The 22,616-nt window shown below is 39.0% G+C and overlaps 1 protein-coding gene across 1 annotated transcript in view; it reads right to left on the minus strand.

The window, feature by feature from the left end:
* LOC113888854 (microtubule-associated protein 4-like) overlaps window positions 1-17,587 on the minus strand; it is a 42,577-nt gene extending 24,990 nt beyond the window's left edge. Inside the window, exon 1 of the mRNA XM_027535834.1 lies at window positions 17,492-17,587. The gene's annotated coding sequence lies outside the window, so the exon portion shown is untranslated. The remainder of the gene's footprint in view (window positions 1-17,491) is intronic.
* Between the last annotated feature and the right edge of the window lie 5,029 nt (window positions 17,588-22,616).

Raw genomic sequence — 22,616 nt, forward strand, 5'->3', positions numbered from 1 at the left:
CCTCCCATAGGGTACCATTCCCAGGGAGACTCAGTTGATTACACCACACTTGAACATCATGGGGAGACTGTGGGAGCAATTAAGGAGAGGCAGAAATTTGTTCTCAGTGGACCAGACATGTATTCTGGATATAGATTTGCCTTCTCTTCCTACCTTGCTTCTGCCAGTGCTCATGAAATGCCTGATCCAGCATCATAACATTTCATACAGCACTGCTTCCAATCAACAAAGTCATTTCACAGCAAAGTGGGAGGAAAAAGAAAAAGGCTCAAGCCCAGAGTATTAACTGGCATTATCACAGCGCATCACCCAGGATGGCTGGCCCAATTAAAAGATGGAATAATCACTTACTCAGTTGTAGTTTCAACTGGGAAACAACACCCTAAAAGAAGGGGGGTAATGCTTTGAATCAGAGAACCTTATAGAGTGCTGTCTCCACAACAGCCATAATATGTGGATTTGAGAATCAAGGGGAAAACACTATTGTGCCCAATAACTGACTCATCGAATTTTCACTTCAAGTCCTGACAGATTAGAGTTCTGCTAATTTGAAGGTCTTAGTCCCCAAGGAGGAAATATACCTACCATCATACACAACAGTTTAATTGAACTAGAAAATGAGACTCCTACATGGCCATTTGGGTCTCCTTACTCCAGTGAACCAATGGGCAGGAAAAAGGGCTACTGTACTTGCTGGGAGGATTGAGCCTCATTATCAGGGGTAAATTGGGTTGCTGCAATGCAATAAAAACAAGGAAGATCAGGTATGGAACCCAGTGGAGTCTGTGAGGCACCTCTTAATACTTCCATGTCAATAATAAAGGTCCATGGAAAACTAGGACAACTTATCAAAAAAAGGCCATACTACTGAAGAAATGACAACTTGAAATTCTAGATCATTTCACCAAGAAAAGAATTTCTACCGGCTGAGGTTCTGGCTGAGGGCAAGGGAACCATAAAATGGGTAGCTGAACAAAGAACTCAGAGATACAATTCTGGTCTTGTGACTAATTACAAAAATAAGAACTGTGATGGCTTTGTATATTTTCTCTTTGTTATATTCTGTTTGTATATTCCAATAATTTCCTTTTCTTCTTCTTTCCATTATTATGATTTGTCAAAGGTTACCTTTACAATCAGCCTCTTGACAAAAGAATATTACCCACTGCCACTGGGATTTGAGGATTGCATGCATAGCATGACTATAGGTTCTGAGCATCTCACTTGGGGAAAGGATGCACGTCCAGCATATGAGAGATAGCTATATCTTGTTAAACACAAACTTAAAAGTTGTTCTGTTGGTATATGAAAGCTCAAATATATGTAGACAAGTACACGTGAGTACTAAGTAGTCAAACGGGTAGATTGTGCCAGGTGTCAATGTATTCCCTCTCAGTTCACTCAGTCTCCATTCACTGCCCTGCTTGTGAATGGAGCCGGACCCTGTAAATGTTTCTCCTTTGCCAGTTGGCATGATATTAAAGTTAGTAGAGAGTGATGAGGAAGAGGCTTCTCCTGCTTCCAGTGTGCTTCTCCATCTCCTCGCTCCTGTGATGCTCTGCTGGTGTGCAGAACATCCAGTGGCACTCATCCGAACGTGTTTTAACGGGCATGCTCGTGAGCATCTTCTCAGGCAAGTTCTGCCAGTGCCCCAAGCTGACTTCCACAGATTCAGCAGCACGTCCACATACAGCTTCCTGTTTGCCAACCTTGGTCCACATTTCCTCAGCAAACACCCAGTGAAGACATCCAAGAAAAGAAACTGGCTTTGGAGCAGGAGGGCATTCTTCCAAATTTTTCTTTACTATATACTCTGCTTCAGTCTAGGGTAGTTAACTGCTCCCCTATAACTGCCATTTCCGTATCCTTTAGAATAGCAGCTGCCAACTTTCTGGCACCAGGTTTTGTGGGAGACAATGTTTCCACAGACCGGGGGTGGGGTGGAGGGTTCAGAATGATTCAAGCGAATTACATTTATTGTGCACTTTATTTCTATTATTATTACATTGTGACATGTATTAATTATATAACTCACCATAACTTGTCACTCACTGATACGATTTTGATGTGAGTCTGCAAGCAACTGATTTACTATGGGCTCTGTGCAAATTTCTCTGCTAATGACAATCTGTATTTGCAGGGGCTCTCCAGTGTGAGCATCACCGCCTCAGCTCCACCTCAGCTCATCAGGCATTAGAGTCTCAGAAGGAGACATGTGCAGTTCACAGTAGGGTTTGCGCTCCTGTGAGAATCTAATGCTGCTGCTCACCTGACCGGAGGTGGAGCTGAGGTAGGAACACAGGCAAGGGGGTGCGGCTGAGATACAGAGGAAGCGCCGCTAGCTCCTCTGCTGCTCCTCTTCTGCTACAGCCCGGTTCCTAACAGATATGAGTCCCTGGCCTGGGGTAGGTGGGGCATCTGCTTTCAAGTTCTCTTTACCCCGAAGTAATTAATCCCCCATTCCAACTACTGTGCGGTTTCTGACTCTTGACTAGGCCTTGATTGATACAGATACTGAGAATTAAACCCCTGAGAGGGCGAAGAGTGAAAAGTTCTCATCACAAAGGGAAAAAAATTTCTGTAACTAAGGGTGGTGACAGATACTAACCGAGTCTTTTGTGGTCATCATTTCACAACCTACACAAATTCCAACTCATTATGTTGTACACCTGAAACGAACAGTGTCTTATGTCAATTATACCTCAATTTAAAAAAAATCCATAAGATGGTTTAAATCCACATTACAAAGAAAAATGGGGAGAAGAATAAGCAACGTTTATCCCAAAGAACACGAATTACAAGGCACATGCTAATCTCTAGTCAAAGGGCTGCCGTGTGCACGAGAGCATTCTGCACCTCTGCTGCTCAGCACCAACACCTATGACAGCTGCAACAGCAGATTAGCTCTTTACACAGAAAAACCAACAATCAAATATACTCTTATTAATCAGAAAGCGTAACTCTTCAATGAAGATCACTAAGAAGTCTAATGTTAATACTTTAATTTATAATCTACACAGCTTTGCATCTTCTCAGCTCATTTCAAATAGCTGTAATCTCCACTGGAGGATCAACTGTCCCAGATTTTGGCAGTGACAAAGTCCTAAATTAATTTCCTCACAAGAAACAAAACAAAGGCTCTTCCTTTAGTTTGCCTGGAGTCTTTTCAAAGTTTCACCTTCAGTTTTGTCCTCTGGAAACACAGAATCTCCAAAGACAAAGGACACCGAATGTGCTCTGCTGCTGCTGCTAAGTCGCTTCAGTCGTGTCCGCCTCTGTGCGACCCCATAGATGGCAGCCACCAGGCTCCCCCATCCCTGGGATTCTCCAGGCAAGAACACTGGAGTGGAGTGGGTTGCCATTTCCTTCTCCAATGCATGACAGTGAAAAGTGGAAGTGAAGTTGCTCAGTCGTATCTGACTCCCAGCGACCCCATGGACTGCCGCCTACCAGGCTCCTCTATCCATGGGATTTTCCAGGCAAGAGTACTGGAGTGGGGTGCCATTGCCTTCTCCGGAATGTGCTCTAGTTACATCCAATAAAAAATACACACATTTAGATAGGAAAGGGGGCTGATGACCTAACAGAGAATGATTTATCGGCAGCACTATTTACTAGGTTGCACTTGTAAGAACTATGTGGATGTTAATCATTATTACATTTATTAAACCTCTAATTAATCATTTTACATTTATTAACCCCTCAAACAGGTTCAGTTCAGTTCAGTCACTCAGTCGTGTCCGACTCTTTGCGACCCCATGAATTGCAGCACGCCAGGCCTCCCTGTCCATCACCAACTCCCGGAGTTCACAGGTTACCAAGCACTGAAAGTATTTTCTGTCCCCTAATACAAACAATTCTTTTATTACTAGTTCTCCTGTTATACAGGAAGAACTTTGGGCTTGAAAAGGGCAAACAATGCCTAGGAGACCAAAGTTAGCAGGTGGTAGATCTAGGCCTGCTCTTTACACAGCTTTCTCAAATGTAAACAAACCACTAAAGGGACTTATTTCCTGAAAGACATGTACCAATAACCTGTCAAAAATCACTGCAATTACATCTGACCCTGCTCTTAACACTGCCTATGTGAATCCTGAAACAAAAAGAAAGAACCACCTACTCAGAGAAAAATGCTGGTGAAAAAAAAAAAGAAGGAAACATAATCAAAACTTTATGAAACTTCACCATATACAAAAATTTAAGTCAGGTAATCTGTTTAAACACAAAATAGCAAGGTGGCCCACTCCTCTTCAACATTAAACAGCTATTATGGTCTAGAAGTTTATAATTTTCTCAATAGCACAGGAAGTTCATAGCACAAGTCTTTATTCCCTGCCACATCTCTTAAATGCTACAGAAATGTAACAAGGGATCTATGGGCCAAAGTCTTGATATGCTTTAGAATGACGCAGAAATCCCCTCCTCCACTGCCAGAGAGGTTCTGCGGCACTCCTCCCCCAGAGCTCGCCTCTCTGCTCCAGTGTGAGCCCATTAGAGCCTCCTCCCAGCCTCTACCCGTTCATCTTAGCAGATATAACACTGTCAATTTAAAACAGACTCCTTCTGTAGAACCACATTTCTTTCCTTCATCTTTAAAAATAAAAACAAACCCACATTCAACAAGACTGCTCATTCAATAGCTACTGCGCACCTACTCTATGCCAGACACTGGTCTAGATGCGGGGCCCCAGCAGCGACCAAAGCAAAAGCCCTGTCCCTCTTGTAACATTTATCTTCTAATGAGGAAGGTCAGACAATAAACAAGGTAATTAAATTGTACAAATGATAAAGCAATGGGTGCCATGGATAAAACTAAAGCAAAGTAGGAGAGAACAATGGAAGGGGTACAATGTCGAGTGAGATAGAGAAGACCTCTCTGAGAAGGTGGAGAGTGAACTACAAGTATATCTGAGGGAAAAGCATCCCAGATAGAAAAATCAACGAGTGCTCAGACCCCAAGGCAGGGGCCCACCTGGCTTGTCCAGGAACTCTGGTAAGAACAGCAGTGAAGCAAAGCTAAAGGGAAGAATAAGGAAATGTGGTCATAAGGCCTTATGGTATCTGAGTAAGGACTTTGGCTTTTACTCTGAGATAGGAAACTACTGGTGGAGAAGGCAATGGCACCCCACTCCAGTACTCTTGCCTGGAAAGTCCCATGGATGGAGGAGCCTGGTAGGCATGCAGTCCATGGGGTCGCGAAGAGTCGGACACGACTGAGCGACTTCACTTTCACTTTCCTTTCAGGAAACTACTGGAGGATTCTGAGCAAAAGAATAACATGATCTATGTACAGGGCCACTCTGGGTGTTTTTGAGAATATACTATAGGGAGCAAATGAATGTAAGGAGGGAGACTCATCTGGGAGGTTACAGCAGTCAAAGTGAGAGGTGGTAGCTCAAACCAGGGAGAGCAAAGGAGGGGAGGTGAGAAGCTGTCGGTCAGGTTGCAGATCTATTTTTCTGACAAAACAGAAATGGGATGCAAGACAAAGAGAGGATAGGGGAAGTCAAACATTTAGCCTGAGCAACTACAAGAATATTCTATTTCTATTTAATGAGCTGGAGAAGGTTTTGTTTTCTTTTTGTTTTGGGGAGTGGGACAGAAGTTCAGTTTAGGACCCCTCAAATCTGACATGTCAACTCTACATCTAAATGGAGATTTCAAGCTCTAATTTCAAATTTTCTTAGTTCTCATCCAACCTCCTCATGGAATTTAACCAGTATTACATTTGTTCTCACAAGATGTTCCTTAAAACTCTGGTTAGCATTTAAATAATGTGTATAAAGTTGGGCATTTCTCTGCGCAATGGGAAAAATTAGTACAAACTCACAAGATGGCTAATACATAAAACAACACTTCAATTCTGATGAGGTCTGTAAGTACATGATGGTTACTTTGAAAAAAAAATTTTTTTTTTAAGTGAGCTAGTATTATTTATTTATTTATTTTTACCATTCTTAAATGTGCAGCTCACTAGCATTGAGTACATTCAAAGTAATACACAAACATCACTGCCATCCATCTCCAGAACTCTGTACACATTGAAAAACAACTCCCCATTCCCTGCCTCCTCTCAATTCCTGTCAACCATCATCTTACTTTCTATCTCTATGAACTTGATTACTTATATACAGTACCTCATATAAGCAGAATCATGTAAGTGGCATCAGTGTTTACTCTTTTGTGACTGGCTTTTTTCACTTAGCATAACGTCATCAAGGCTCATCCAGGTTGGAGCACATGTTGGAATTTCCTTCCTTTTTAAGGCTGAAGAATACTTTATTGTATATCCTCTTGCGGTTCAGCTGGTAAAGAATCCACCTACAATGTGGGAGACCTGGGTTGGGTCCCTGAGTTGGGAAGATCCCCTGGAGAAGGGAAAGGCTACTCACTCCAGTTTTCTGGCCTAGAGAATTCCAAGGACTGTATAGTCCACGGGGTTGCAAAGAACCGGACATGACTGAGCGAGTTTCACTTTCACCACTCTATTATACATTATGTATATATCACTTGAGCTGTATCCACCTTTTGGCTATTAAGAATAATGCTGCTATAAACATGGGTGTACAAAGTTCTTGCTTTTATCTGGGTATATATCCAGATGTGGGACTGTTGGTTCATACAGTAATTCTATTTTTAATATTTTGAGGGCCTACCATACTATAACAGTTCCACCATTTTGCATTCTTACAGCAATGCACAGGGTTCCAATTTTTCCACATCCTCATTAATACTTGTTATTTTCCGTTTGTCTTAAAACAATAGCCTAGATCCTAACAAGTATAAAGCAGTATGTCACTGTACTTTTGATTTGCATTTTCCTAATGATTGGTGATGATAAGCATCTTTTCATGTGCTTACTGGCATATAAGCCAATATATGGAGAAGTGTCTACTCAAGTCCCTTGCTCTTTTTTATTAAGTTTTGTTTTCACGTGGTTGAATTTAGGAGTGTTTTATATATTCTGGATAATTAACTCCTTGTCAGATGTATGTTTTTGCACATATTTTTTCCCACTCCATGAACTGCCTTTTTATTCTACTGATAGAGTCTTTTGATGCACAAAAAGTTTTTTTTGGTGGAGTCAAATTTATCTATTTTTATTTTTGTTACTTTTACTTTTTACTTTTGTACTTCTGGTGTCACATCCAACAAATCGTTGCCATATCTAATGCCATGAAGCTTTTGCCCTATGTCTTCTTCCAAGAGTCTTACAGTGTTAGCCCTTATATTTAGGTCTTTGAATCATTTTGAGGTAATTTTTGTATATGATATAATGTAGGGATCCAACTTCATTCTTTTGCATGTGACCTCCAGTTTTCCTAACACCAAGACTATCTTTTCCCCATTGGATGGTCTTGGCACCTTTTTCTAAAATCACTTGACCGTATATACAAAGGTTTATTTCTGGGCCCTCTATTCTATTCTTTATATGTCTGTTTTGCCAAGAGCACCACTGTTTTAATTACTGCAGCATTACAGTAAATTTGGAAGACTGAGAGCTCTAACTTTATTCTTTTTCAAGACTGTGTAGGTTATTCTGGATTCTTTGAGATTCCATGAGAGTTTAAGATAGATTTTTCAACTTCTACAAAAAAAAGTAGTTGATATTTTAAGGGAAAAAAATTCTTTGAAAAAACTTTTTTCCTTTCTATTATGATTTTTTTATAAGATACTGAATGTAGTTCCCTGTGCTATAGAGTAGGACCTTGCTTCTTGTCCATTCTATGCATAATAGTTTGCATCTGGTAATCCCAACTCCTAACTCAGCGCCTCCCCCACCTCCTTGGCAAGCACGCGCCTGTTCTCTGTCTGCGAGACTCTTTGTTTCACTGCAAGTCACTTGTGTCATATTCTAGACCTCACAGATACGTGGTGTCATATGGCGTATGTCTTTCTCTTTCTGACTTACTTCACGCAGTGTGATAATCTCTAGTTGCATGCACACTGCTGCAAATGGCATCATTTCATTCTTTTTATGGCTAAGTAGAATTCCATCATATGTATGTGCCCCGTCTTCTGTATCCATTCATCTGTTGCTTGGCATTTAGGTTGTTTCCATGTCTTGGCTATTGCAAATAGAGCTGCTATGAATACAGGGTGTATATACCTTTTAAATTATTTTTTCCAGATACATGCCCAGAAGTTGGACTGATGGATCCTATGGCAACTCTAGTTTTAGTTTTCTGAGGAACCTCCATACTGCTCTCCACCGCAGCTGTACCAACTTCCATCCCTACCAACAGTGTAGGAAGGCTCCCTTTTCCCCACACCCTCTCCAGCATTTGTTATTTGCTGACTTTTCAGTGATGGCCATTCTGACAATGTGAGGTGGTACCTCACTGTAGAATAGTTTTGATCTGTGATAATTAGCGATGATGAGCATCTTGAAATAGCACTTTGAATCTTCCTACCAGTGACTGATATTTCACTACTGTTGCTGTAAGCTCATAGTTGGAGTAATCATGAGTATACATCCTCTTATCCATACCCCATATTTTTTCACAACAAATTAATTTTGAACAATGTAATGTAAAAAGTATATAAAATTATTATTATTTCAATTTCTCCTTAAAGCATTAGGATGGGAGTTATAAAATATACGAAGCAAAAACTAACAAAATTGAGAAATAGACAAATCAACAATGATTGTTCAGAGACTTCAGTATACCACTTTTAATAATGAATAGAATAACTAGGAAGAATATCAGTAAGAAACAGAAGACCTGAACAATATTACAAATCAAGCAAACCTACCAGACATTTATAGAACACTCCACTCAACAACAGAACAACATACATTCTTCTCAAGTACACATGGAACATTCTCTAGGACAGACCATATGTTATGCAATAAGACAAGTCTGAATATATTTAAAAGGACTGAAATAACGCAAAGTATGTTCTCCAATCACAACAGAATGAAATTAGGAAATGGCAACAATAAGTTAATTTGTGAAATTCACAAATATGTGGAAATTAATAACACACTCCTAAATTACCAATGGGTCAAAGAAATCACAAAGGATATTAGGAAATACTTTTGAGATAAATGAAAATGAAATCATAACACTTATGAAAACCAGAACTTATAAGATGCAGCTAAAGTACTGCTCAGAGGGAAGTTTATAGCTGTAAATACCTTTATTAAGAGGGAAGGAAAAAAATCATGTCAGTAACATAACCTTTTATCTTTACTTAAAGAACGTAGGAAGAAAAGAGCAAACTAAACCTAAAGCAAGCAGAAGAAAAGAAATAATACAGATGAGTGTGGAAATAAATGAAATAGAAAAGAGAAAAATAGAGAAAACCAAGGTGACTCATTGAAAAGCTCAATGAAATTGACAAAGCTTCACCTAATCAAGAAAAGAGAGATGACTCAAAAGAATAAAACAGAAGACATTACACCAATTTTACAGAAATAAAAAGGTTATAGAGGAACACCAAGAACTACAGCCTGTCAACAACTTAAATAACCTAGTTGAAATGGACAAACTCCTAGAAAGAGAGAAACTACTAAAACTGATTCATAAAACATTAGGAAATTCCAAAAATTAATGGTTAGTTACACAGTTTCTAACAATTAGGCTTTGAAATTAGTTCCATGGTAGGTGAGAGTTCAGTCTTCCCTGTATAGAACTCAAGGATATCATCCTCTATGGTGAAGTAGAGGCAGACAGACCTTTGTTGAGTTAACCTCCTGGTCAGTTGGACACCACTTGTGCCCTGCACTTCTCACCCTTTAAATTCTACCCAATAGGAACCTCTTTGTCCACAGCAGTGACAAAGTTAGTAATACTTGATTTTATTGGTTCTTCCTTTTTTCCTTTTCACTTTTTGCAGTCTCCCACTCTTGTTTCCCAAATCACTTCTCAAAATAAATTACCTACATGCAAAAAAAAACCTTGCCTCAAGTCTAGATTTTCTCCCAGAAAATAGTGTCCAAGAAAGGCTTTAAACAGGACTTCAAACGTCCATTCTTTCCAACTGACTTCTGAAGATTAGAAGATCTACTGAGACATGACACTGTGGCGGAAACAGCATAGGACTTCTTACCAGACTAGGTTCAATTCTGAGCTCTCTTATTTAACCTACTTCAACTTCTTCAAATGAAAAATAAATACTGTTATACAGTCAAAAGCACTCTACAAACTTTAATGTGTTTTACAATAATAAGTTACCCTTATTATTAATAAGATGAATCAGACAGAAAAATATGTTCATGTCTAGATTCAGGTAAAAAATACAAGATCAACTTACAGTAGCTGTGTGTGAACGTTAGTTCTGTAAGTAAAAATTTCTGGTCTCTGATAGTGTGGCTCTATCTATAATGCTTTAATTTTTCTTAGAAAGGAGAATGTATTCTTTTATTACTTACAGAATTACAAATAAAAAAGAAAATATTCTATTATCGACATATGCTTTCTGGTATAGGGTAGAGTTTCATGCCACAAAGAGAAGCAAATCATATAAACAAACTTGAGTTTAAAAAGTGTATCAGAAGCCTGTACTCACTCAAAGCTCAGGAAGAAGCTATTTGGTTTCATTTAACAGAATGCTTCAACAGAAACAGAAATCAAATGGCTCACTGTATAATTAAATGCTGTGTTTGGATGAAGGTTCTCAAGCTCATTCGCTGAGCTGCTTTCAGGGAGTCCTAAATACCCTAGAAGTAAATGTAACATATTGTGTTAATGGGTACATGTGGATTTTTCCAATAAGTTATTTATCTTTACCAGAAAATAATAAACAACAACAAAAAACTTTAAAGAAATACTAGATGGGAAAAACAAAACCACCAAACAAAAGAAATATTAGGGGTTAGTATTTTACTGGTGTGTTTCCAACACGCAACTCATATCTGAAAAATGAAAGGAAAAAAACTAAAAACTAAAGCTTTGTTTTCAGGATATGAGCAGGGGCGGGGGGAATGGCTGCCTTGCTTTGTCTACGTCCAAGAACACAGCGTGCAGCTTTATGTTGAGGCTTCATTTACAAGATCTAATGGCAGCTTATGGGTTGGTTTTAATAGCTATTCAAAGACTCTAACACTACCGATTTTTCTGTTTAGATTTTATATTTTTGATGGTTTAGAACTTTTCTAACACAAAATCCTTTGCATTTCATCTAATGATACAGTGACAGGAATGAAAAACACCCAGGACATTCTCAGTGTCATGACATTCGAACAAAGCAGTTTTACTGTTTGTTTCACTGCTGGGCTGACCTGAGGTAATGGTGACACACCACATTCAGAAGAGTTATCCCAATAAAAAGCCGCCTACTCTGATCGCAGTGGAAACCACGGGCAACACCGCCATTTGTGGAGCACCTAGTGTACTGCATCCAGCCCCAAACCGTAAGTAACTCTAATTTGCCTCCATGGCAGCGGATTTATTCTACAAATAATTTGTGGTTAAATCGTATTAAGCCTTCACTGTAATGGAAACAGCATCAAAATAAAATGGAGGATAATCCAGTTTTACGCATGACTTAGAAATAAAACTAATACTCTGTGCCTGCTCCACCAGTCCTATGTGTTTGTCCAGAACCCTCTCCAGCCTCCCAACTCTACCATATTCACAGGTTAACAAAGAGGAAGAACCCAACTGAGTCCAGGTTTCATCTCACTTTCATCGAAATGAATACACTAATAAAACACACGGATTGCCCCATCATGAAGAGTTTAATCGTAGGGTACCTATAAGGTCAGTCAGGACTGAACATTCTTCTTTATATTTAAATTACTGTGCTTCAAAACTAAGAATCAATTACTGAGCTCTCAATGAAAGGAAACCCAAGAACAAAAAATTGACCTTTCTTAAAAAACAATATCTGCTTGCCAAGCTAAAAAAGTTTATTTATGCCATGCAAATTACCTTAGATATTCTCTTTCCACTGTCTTAATTCAGTCAACATATTGCATTTGCAAATCTATCTACTGTAAAGAAAACACTAACCCAGAACGGCTAGGAAATTGGGCATTCCATTAAATTTTTCCCCGATACAGACTATTAGATGATCAAACAATATGGTTACAAAACTAAAACACCACTGAATGTAACACATTTATTAATTCAGAAGGCATTTTAAGAATAATGTAAATGTGAATGTTAATTAGACTAAACAAAATTTAAGTGTAGCATTTAGAAAGTATCTTAACAGTAATTGATATGCCATGGAATAATTTTTTGAATAACTTATGCTACCTTAGGGAGATACTAGAAGACAGAGGAGCCTAGAGCGCTGCAGGCCATGGGGTCACAAAAGAGTCAAACACAACTTAGCTACTGAACAACAAACCACAAATTATTTACTCTGCCAACTATCTTTCTTATCAGATGCTATAAAATATCAAATAATTATTTCGGTTTCTTAACTCTTATAGATTGCAGATAAAAGGGAGTACATTCTATCTAAAACGACAATGTAACTGAAGGTAGGGGGCAGAAAATTAAAAAACCAAGTAATTATGGAATTATTATGGGTCAAATTAGAAGCTTTGTTAGACCGAAAGCACAAGGGTCTTTATTTACAAATCTCATGTTCTGGTCACATTATACTCCAGTAATTAAGAACCCAGCCAACATCCAGTCCATATAGTGTTAGTGTAAGATGTTTATTAGCGTGATTTATTTAGCACAATGATCACATAAAAATGTTCCAATGTACAAAACCATTGAAATCTATAATCACAAAAAATACAAACTTAGGTGTGTAAATAAAGTTATAAAAATATTATTTAAAACCAAAGCTCTACATTGGGCCAAAGAAGAATAAGAAAGAGAGAGAAAGAGAGATTGCATATAAGAAACAACCATTTCAATAGAGCAACCTTTATCAGTCTGGCTACCTCACCAGTGAGATCCTGGGCCACTGGGTATGACCATCACGGCAATACAGCATTTTATTACAGGACTTCATATGAAGCTATATATGAAATATTACATATATTTCCTTCAAAATGAAATATCCAAGTGAAATATAGCTAACAATATATACGAAAGTTTAGCTGGCTATTAATAGTAATTTTCAACAATTCCATAAATTCAAAATGAAAACATATTTAGAAAACAAAAACAAATTTCAAACAAAAATAAATATGACAAAATGTAAATTAAAGTGGAATAAGTCAATGTCAATAATGAAGCGTGAGTGTGTGTCTGAACACAGCCATACTACAGGGCTCGCACCCAGGCTTTTCTACCCACCTGTTACCTAGACAAGCTGCAGAGATTGCGAAAGACGTTAAAGAAGAATGTCAAGTATGACCTTTAAAGTTACCACTGTCAGTTCTGAAAAGTTCCTTTGCCAGAAAAAAAAAAAAAAAGGCAAAAGAAAAACATATGAGAAAGAGTTATATTTTATTAGATGTTCTGCTCTCCTGTGCTATTTTTCAGATTTTTCTCCAATGGTAAGAATTTTCATATGTATCAACTGCTTAGAAGGTAAGGCTAAGCACTTCCTCTAAAATGTGCCTCCTGTACTGTCTTCTCTCCAGAACCCACAAAAGGAATTCCTGGCAAAGGAACAAACCCTTGTGACCACAGGAGGGAACACTTTCTAAATTCTACAAGTCATTGCAGAGATTTGGTTTAAACTTTCATAACATTCTAACTTTCACATCCCAATGTACTTTTGTATCAGAGGATCTAAATGTACATCTTGAAATCTTCCTCAGAACATAGTGCTAAATATTCAACCTGAAACAATCAGTAGCTTAGTGATTATAAAAGCCTACATAGTAAGAGGACAGAAAATTTTTTAAAGAGTATCTCACATTCTAGATCTTAAACCAGAACTCCTCCACAATATCAAAGCATGGCCCATGCTTTATATTCTACTTTTAAAAATCCAATCAAAGCTTATCATTTGAAAAGTTCCACAGTGTATGTCCCAGATGGTTTCAGATGTTTTTAGCTATTATTTTGGAAAAATGAGGAATGAGAAAAAACAAATTCCAACTGGGACAATCCTCAGAATGTGTAAAAATAAATGATGAGGTTTCTGGTAAAGGACTTAACACACAAGTCTTCATATGTGACCCACCAGTTCCACCTCAGGCTGCACAAAGACACCACCAGAGTTCTAAAGGAGGCAAACTCTGAACAGAGCTTGAGTCCAGTCAGATAATCATTTCATTAGAAACCTGGTAACTGGTAATTGTAGTTCTTCAATGTGTTGCCATTTAACTTCTCAGGTTGCTACAGAAACCTATTTTCTATCTATATCAACATCCCAATATTCTAACAATACAGGATTTCATTTCCCTTAACTTACCAAGTTTTTTTTTTTTGATAGCTCATGATCAAGCTAAGAAAGAAATTTTGGATATGAAACTCCATACGTAATAACAAGGCTGTCAAATTTTTAGGAGAATCTAAGCCTGCACAAATAGACCATAATTTCATAACAGAAACAATTTCAGCCCAAATTGCAAATAACAAAGGATGATTTCATTTGAGGAAATATTTCTCAAAGTTTAATCAGAACTACTCTAAATTAGAAAACTTTAAATTAAAACAGCTATCATTATTCAAATGTTAGTAAGGTGGAGAGAAACACAGGTAGCCTGAAGGATGAGTCTACCCTAAAAGCAGGCCTACGGAGGGAAGGAGAAGGAGGGGAGGAGGGAGGCCCACTGCAGTACCAGTGGACTCGACCCCTTTCTGAAAGCACCATCTCATTTGCTGTCACAGTGCCCTGACTCAGGCTGAAGATCGGAAAACCGAATGAAAAAGGCCAACTAAAAATGTTTAAAGAAAAGAAAAATGTGAGGCTGAATTAAACGATAAAATGAGTTTTAAAGAGAACGAGAAATAAAAGACACTGGACGACCCTCATAAAAACACTAGGATTAAAAAAAATCCATCTGGTACTTTGAGCTCACAAAGGGAAAGCAGGTTCCATCAAGCCCTGCGGAGCACAAAAGGAAGCAGGTGGTTTGCTCAGGAGTCAGCAGAAATGGGCCCCGAAGAACTACCCTCAGGTTCTTCTATATCGTGTCCAGGAAGGAAAGCAAAGCTCTGCAAAATGCTGAAGGTTTTACAAGTGTAACGGTGCTTAGGAAAGATCACTGGTCTGGTGTTGCAGCAGCCCCAGTGTTGAGAGACACGCTAGGCTTCTAGGAGGAGAAAAATAGAAAGGGAGGGAGAAGTAGGAAGGGGAAGGAAAGGACGGAAAAGCACAGGTCATTAGTAAACAGCAGGTTCAACATAGCAAGATGCTCATAAACCCTTATACACTGTCAGCAGAGCAGGTCTGCTCTTAGAACTACAGTAACACTCTGAAGGAAACAAAAATGGGAAATTTCAAAATGGCACAAAGCTACATGCTCCAGTTAGTGAGGGCCAAATTGGAATGCTGTCACAACATGCTCTGAAAACATGCACTCTTTGCCCGCTTCCTACCCCTTCCCATCCCCAATGAAACATGCATATTTTCAGTAAAGCACCTCCTTTAACATAGTCAAGAGTTCAAATTCAGAAGATAGCATCTCCCCAGGTGTGCAAACTATACTCTACACTAGGGCGGGGAGGTGTCCAAGAGCAGAAAGACCTGCTCCCATAATGGCAACAGACAGTTCATAAACAGTCGGGTTCTGTTTTTGATGCCACAGAAATAAAGTCTTCAAACAGTAAGGGTCAGGCTGCATGTTTTTCCTGTTTTGTTTTTCTTTTTTTCTCCCTGCACTATTAAGCTGTGGCAGTGGGAAAAAACTGCTACATCAAGTTTAAGTCTCTTCTGGTCAGACCTGACATCCTGCTAGAGAAGAAACCTACTCTAGTGGTGACAGTCATTTCCTTACCAGATGAAAATGGAATTCATTCTTCCCAATGGCTAACCAAATCAATCCCCCTTTTTTCCCCTGGCACTGCCACCTTGTTAAAGAAAGTCGAATCTATTCATTTTTAAAAAGTTTATGTTCAAACTTCTCCTTTAGTCATGGGGATATTTCTCTAAATCTTTTCTTAAAGCCTTTCTTAAAGCTTATATAGATCTTTGCTTTCAAAGCAGGCACAGAAACAGTCAATACCACATATGAACTAAGATTATAAAAAAAAAAAAAAATCACAAAAATTTCAGTTCACAAAACAGAGAGATAAGTAAATTTGTACTTCTTGTTGGTTCCAGCTTTTAAAGTAAAGTGTTCCTAATTAATGAATTTCTAGTAAGGATTTACTGTCACTGGGTCAAACTAACATTCATAAAAATAGAACCTGGGTGGAGGGAGGGAAAAAAAAAGAACCTAATCATCAATAAACCTAAGGTATAAAGATGTATACAACATTTCTAAAGGTCACAGGATCAGGATAAAGAGTAAATCCTAGAATAACTGATATTGCTAACAGAAGGCTCTGTGGAAGCCTTAGAAAGCGAAATCCTTCAATAACTCAAGGCAGGACTTCTAAAGGCTGAGGTGTGCATGCAAGAAGAGAAACACAGCCACGGCTAGTGCTGGCCTCCCTACAGTAATGTGAAGCAAATGTTGCTGCTGCTGCTGCTGCTAAGTCACTTCAGTCGTGTCCGACTCTGTGCAACCCCATAGACAGCAGGCCACCAGGCTCCGCCCTGGGATTCTCCAGGCAAGAACACTGGAGTGGGTTGCCATTTTCTTCTCCACTGCGTGAAAGTGAAAAGTGAAAGTGAAGTTGCCCAGTCGCGACCGACTCGTGGCGACCCCATGGACTGTAGCCCACCAGGCTCCTCCATCCATGGGATTTTCCAGGCAAGAGTACTGGAGTGGCTTGCCATTATGCCCCAGTTAAACAGAAGTCCTTTCATTTGGGTCAACAGCATCAGCCTGATTGTTCAATTAAGCAAATTAAGTGCAACTATTTTTAAAAATTCAGTATGGCTCTCATATTAGCTACCTAAACAATTTATTTACAGAATACATTCCTGTGGACCCTCCTACTGCTTCGAAAATTTTGCTCACTACAAATACACAAGGGGGAACCACAGTAACTCAGTGCTAGCCCTGGTAATGGGCTAGGCGTTACAGACAAATTTCAAAGTAACAGTTAAGGGAAAAAAAATAAAGACAAAACAGACTGAGGGCCCAAGAGAAAGGAAAGAACTTTCAATTTCCAGCTCACCAGTTTCCTAACAGTGAGCCATGGAAAGCCAACTAAGTGCAGTCAGGGACAGACCTGCTCAAAGAGTTGTGGCAGCCAAAGGACTCCACACTACACATTTTGACGATGGTCATTCTGCATCAAAAGTCTATTATTAAGATTGACCCAGCTCTTGAGTGGCACAACTGTAAAAAATATTCACAGAATATCAAATGAAATTCACTCTCTCCATTGTTGGAAATGTTATGGGGCAGATGCCCTGGATTTAAATACAACAGCCAAGAATAAGAGTACCCTGACAAACAATCCATGTGCTCCCACCAACAATCCTCCTCAAAGGAGCTGATCCAGGTGTTAGGTGTTTGCCATGACTGTTTCACCCACACATCTGAGGGCTCCTGGGAACCACTTACCAGTGACATCATTCCGTTCTATTCCGTGGTCACCGTTAGCAAGCACTGCGGCTTGAGAAGATGGAGTACCTACAACGACCACAAAGAATAATTAGCCACTCTGACAGAAAAATGAAAAACAGATGCCACTACTGTCTACCTACTAGAATTTTTGTCACTCTTCACAACATTAGCTGACAGCAGATAAAATCTGTCCAAAATTTAAAGATCAAATGAAAGGAAATCCAAATACAGGGAACAGAACTAAGTCATTAATTTCTACAGCATTCAAACTCTAAGAGGAGCCGCAACTACAGGAGAAGCCTTCCTTACAGCAAGTCAAAGTCCTTCCTGCCCTGTACGTTGCCAAAGACTATCATTATACTCACTAAATTACCATGAAGAACCAGTGGTTTAGAACCAGTGACTCAAACCAAATACTCCAAGGACACAGACTTTCCTGGTGACCCAGTGGTTAAGAATCTACATTCTAGTGCACAGGACGCAGGTTTGTTCCCTGGTCAGCAACTAAGAACCGATGCAACCAAAAATAAATAAAACAACTGCCACATAAAAAGTCTAAGGTCCCATCACTGCTCCTTTACATGATGATTACCTGGAGGTCACCTGCAGCACTTCTGGAAGCAGTGAGCTTTTTTTTTAAAAAAAAAAGCTATTCTTATAGACCATGTGGGCTTCCTAGGTGGCTCAAGGGTAAAGTATCCACCTCACAAACCAAAGACGCAGGTTTGATCCCTGGGTCAGGAAGATCCCCTGGAGAAGGAAATGACATCCCCCTCCAGTATTCTTGCCTGGGAAATTACATGGACAGAGGAGCCTGGCGGGCTACAGTACACAGGGTAAGAAAGAGTCGGACACGACTTAGCGACTAAACAAAAACAACATATACGTGTGTCTCATTCCCTAATAACTTAGGGTACTGAGCCTCCTTTCACATGTTTGTCAGTCTTTCATCTTCTTTGATGAACTGATTTTTTTGAACTAATTTTTTTCTTTGATGTTCAGATTTTTGGGACTATTTTTTTTTAATTGGGTTGTGTATTTTCTTATTATTGAATTTTGAAGATTCTTTATTTTTCTGAATATAAACCCTTATCAGGTGAGTTTTGCAAACATTTTCTCCAATTAAAGTATTTTCCAAAAACATATACCCAAAAAACATGTTTTCATTTTCTTAACTGTGTCTGTCGAACAGCAAAAGCTTTCCATTTTGATAAAGTCTAATTTACCATTTTTCCTTCATGTTTCCATGCTTTTGGTGGGGTATCTAAGAAATTTCTCCCTAACTCAAGGTCACAGGATTTTCTCCGATGTTTTCCTCTAGAAGTTTTATGGTTTTCATTTACGTTTCACACTGAGCCCTTTTTTCTGTGGTGTTATAATATGGGTCTGCTGCTGCTGCTGCTGCTGCTGCTAAGTCGCTTCAGTCGTGTCCGACTCTGTGCGACCCCATAGACGGCAGCCCACCAGGCCTCCCCGTCCCTGGGATTCTCCAGGCAACAATACTGGAGTGGCTTGCCATTTCCTTCTCCAATGCATGAAAGTGAAAAGTGAAAGTGAAGTCGCTCAGTCGTGTCCGACTCTTTGCGACCCCATGGATTTCAGCCTACCAGGCTCCTCCATCCATGGGATTTTCTAGGCAAAAGTACTGGAGCGGGGTGCCATTGCCTTCTCCGAATATGGGTCTAGGTTCATATTTTTGTACATTGATATCTAATTGTTCCTTAATTTCACTGATTCCTTTGCACCTTTGTTGAAAAGGTGCAACTGACCATATTACATGTAGGTCTGCTTCTGGACTCTCCTGTTCCACTAATCTATAAACTTACCCATCTGCCAGTACCACAATACAATTAAAATACAATTGATAATTTTTATTTTATAAAATCTTAAAGTGACATCATGTGCGTCCTCCACATTAGGTCTTTTCCAAAATTGTGTTGTTATATTTTAGTGTTTTTGCTTTTCCATATAAATTTGAGAAACAGCTGTTGATTTATTAAAAAAAAAAATTCTGATGGGATACTGACTGCTCTTACTATATAGATCAATTTGAGGACATATAACCTTTCTGAAAGGCTCTGACTATATCTAACATTCAGCAACCTGCCTAGCTCTGCAGTTAGCCTGCCAACCCAAGACGTTCCTGCAAATCCTCTTAATCTCACAGATTTTTCATAAGACAAGTAAAAGTCTAGAACATATGCTACTAAAATACGAAATGCAAGAGTTTACTTTGGAAGACAACAAACTACAATGTCCAAGCTTCTGGGTCTCACAAACCCAATGCAGAAAAAAAATCTTTCATATAAACTCACTGAAAAGATTATTCATTCTGTTATCTCAGGTAACAGAGGAACAACTAGAGAAAAACCTAAAAGAATACGGCAGACCGAAAAGAAAATATCAATTAACTGGAACAGGAGGAGGAAAATAAAAGGAACAAAAGACAACAGACTCTTCTTAAATACCCAGCATGCATCATGCACCATGCTAGGGTTTCACATATTGTGTTTTACTTATCAAGAGAGAGAACAAACATGGGCTAGAACATAGTCACACAAATAAATTCACACTCATACAGTAAGCTTATAAAATGTATTCTTCCTAGCTCAAGAAAGAGTGCTTATTTTCAAAAATCCACCTCAGTTTAAAATACAAATTGCAAAAAGAAAATAAAATGTAGGCTATAAGAAAATGCATATTACAAAATGATATCATCTTTTGGCTATAAGCATGATGAAATCTTTTTTAAATTTGATAACAGCCCATGATGGCAAAGGTGTAAGAAAAAGGGTTATCTCATACACCACTGGAGAAATATAAATTGAAACAAACTTTCAACAGTTTACCAAATTTTGAAATACCAGTGTAACAATTCATTTTAGGCAGGCAGTTCATGAAAAAGATATAAATGTACACAAAATTGAAAGTAAATAGGATGCTTACTGTGGCATTGTTTTAAAAGTAACAAATGCCTACCAGGAGATTCACTAAGCTGTGAAATAAGATGCAGCTGTTAAAAGAAATGAGGTAGCTAATATGGGAAAATTTCAGGATGCCAAACACTATTAAAGAAAAAAGCACATATATTAAAATATAATCAGGGACTTCCTTGGTGGTTCAGTGGTTAAGAATCTGCCTTGTAACAGGTGACAAGGGTTCAATCCCTGGTTGGGGAACGAGATCCCACATGCCTGTGTGCTGCAATGAAAGATCACATGCGATGTAACCAAGATCTCACGTGCTGCAACTAAGACCCAATGCAGCCAAATAAATTAAAAAATTAAAAAAAATAAAATAAAAAATAAATATATATAATCATGTTGCTTTTAAAAATGAAAGGAATAAAGTAAAAGCAAGTATGACATAATAGCACTATGAAAAACACACATAAATAATCAGGAAAAATATGGAAAAACATATACCAAACATCACTACTTGCTAAGGAATGAAGTGCAGGGAACCAGAGACGGGGGATTAAAATGAAGACCTTCACAGATGTAAACTACTGTTTTAATTGAGCACCTTAAAGAGTGGACAGATAGCAGACTGAAGCACACAGGCCAGCTTCAATATGCTATCACAAGCAGTCAGAAGTAGCAGGAAAGATTTATTTTTTAAAAAAGCAATGAAAGATCTAGAAATCAAGAAGGGTACCCCCTAGCAGACCAGAAATTACAAGAAATATCCAAGTAAATGAAGCAAACAGACCACCCTGAGAAGAAACCCCAGCCCAAAGAAGGCACAGGAAGGAAAACAGCACTCCTTGGAGGTAACTCTAAGCTTGGAGCCAGCCGAAACCGTGGGACTTCAGGAAAAGCTGCCACGCCAGTCCCTACTTCCCTCACGCTCTCCCTCCCTCACCCACAACAGTCAGCTTTGTGCCAAACCCAGATGGGAAAAGACACTGAATGCCTTGGCACGGGAGGAAGCCTGCTCACCGGGTGAATGGTGATACCCAGAGGAGCTGTGGGGGGAGCCCCACACTGCACCTGGCAGCGCTGTCACATCCCTGCCAGAGGCAGGTGGTAGGAAACAGGCATGTGTCACAGGGAATCTCAAATAGACAACAGTATGGCCAAATAACTCAGGAAAACCACTACCAAAAACAAAGGCATCACATTCAAAGGGACACAACGCTGACTTTTAAAGAGAAGTATGTTATTTTCCTCTTAAGGATGAAAGAAAATACCATACATCCATCAACAAAAGCAAGCCCCTAAACAAAGTGATTATCTAATGATTAACAAATCCTTTCCAGGTTAGGGAGTTTCCAATTCTTTGATTTTCCAAAATTGAAAGAGGTCATAATGAGGTTGTCATCTGATAGGTCATTAAAAATAAATTTTAATAATATTGAGTTATGGAATTCTTAGCATAGAACTCAAAGAACTGAATATATTGCTATAATAAAGCTTCCATTCTCACATAAGAAGCTGTGTGAATAGGGCTTTTTGGCTGTATATTGTCACCTTGTTTATTTAACTTATATGCAGAGTACATCATGAGAAATGCTGGACTGGAAGAAACACAAACTGGAATCAAGATTGCCGGGAGAAATATCAATAACCTCAGATATGCAGATGACACCACCCTTATGGCAGAAAGTGAACAGGAACTCAAAAGCCTCTTGATGAAAGTGAAAGAGGAGAGTGAAAAAGTTGGCTTAAAACTCAACATTCGGAAAACGAAGATCATGACATCCGGTCCCACCACTTCACGGGAAATAGATGGGGAAACAGTGGAAACAGTGTCAGACTTTATTTTTCTGGGCTCCAAAATCACTGCAGATGGTGACTGCAGCCATGAAATTAAAAGACGCTTACTCCTTGGAAGGAAAGTTATGACCAACCTAGATAGCATATTCAAAAGCAGAGACATCACTTTGCCAACAAAAGTTCGTCTAGTCAAGGCTATGGTTTTTCCTGTGGTCATGTATGGATGTGACAGTTGGACTGTGAAGAAGGCTGAGTGCCGAAGAATTGATGCTTTTGAACTATGGTGTTGGAGAAGACTCTTGAGAGTCCCTTGAACTACAAGGAGATCCAACCAGTCCATTCTGAAGGAGATCAGCCCTGGGATTTCTTTGGAAGGAATGATGAAACTCCAGTACTTTGGCCAC

This window comes from Bos indicus x Bos taurus, unplaced genomic scaffold, assembly GCF_003369695.1.
Source record: "Bos indicus x Bos taurus breed Angus x Brahman F1 hybrid unplaced genomic scaffold, Bos_hybrid_MaternalHap_v2.0 tig00002564_arrow_arrow_obj, whole genome shotgun sequence".
NCBI classification, from domain to species: Eukaryota; Metazoa; Chordata; class Mammalia; order Artiodactyla; family Bovidae; genus Bos; species Bos indicus x Bos taurus.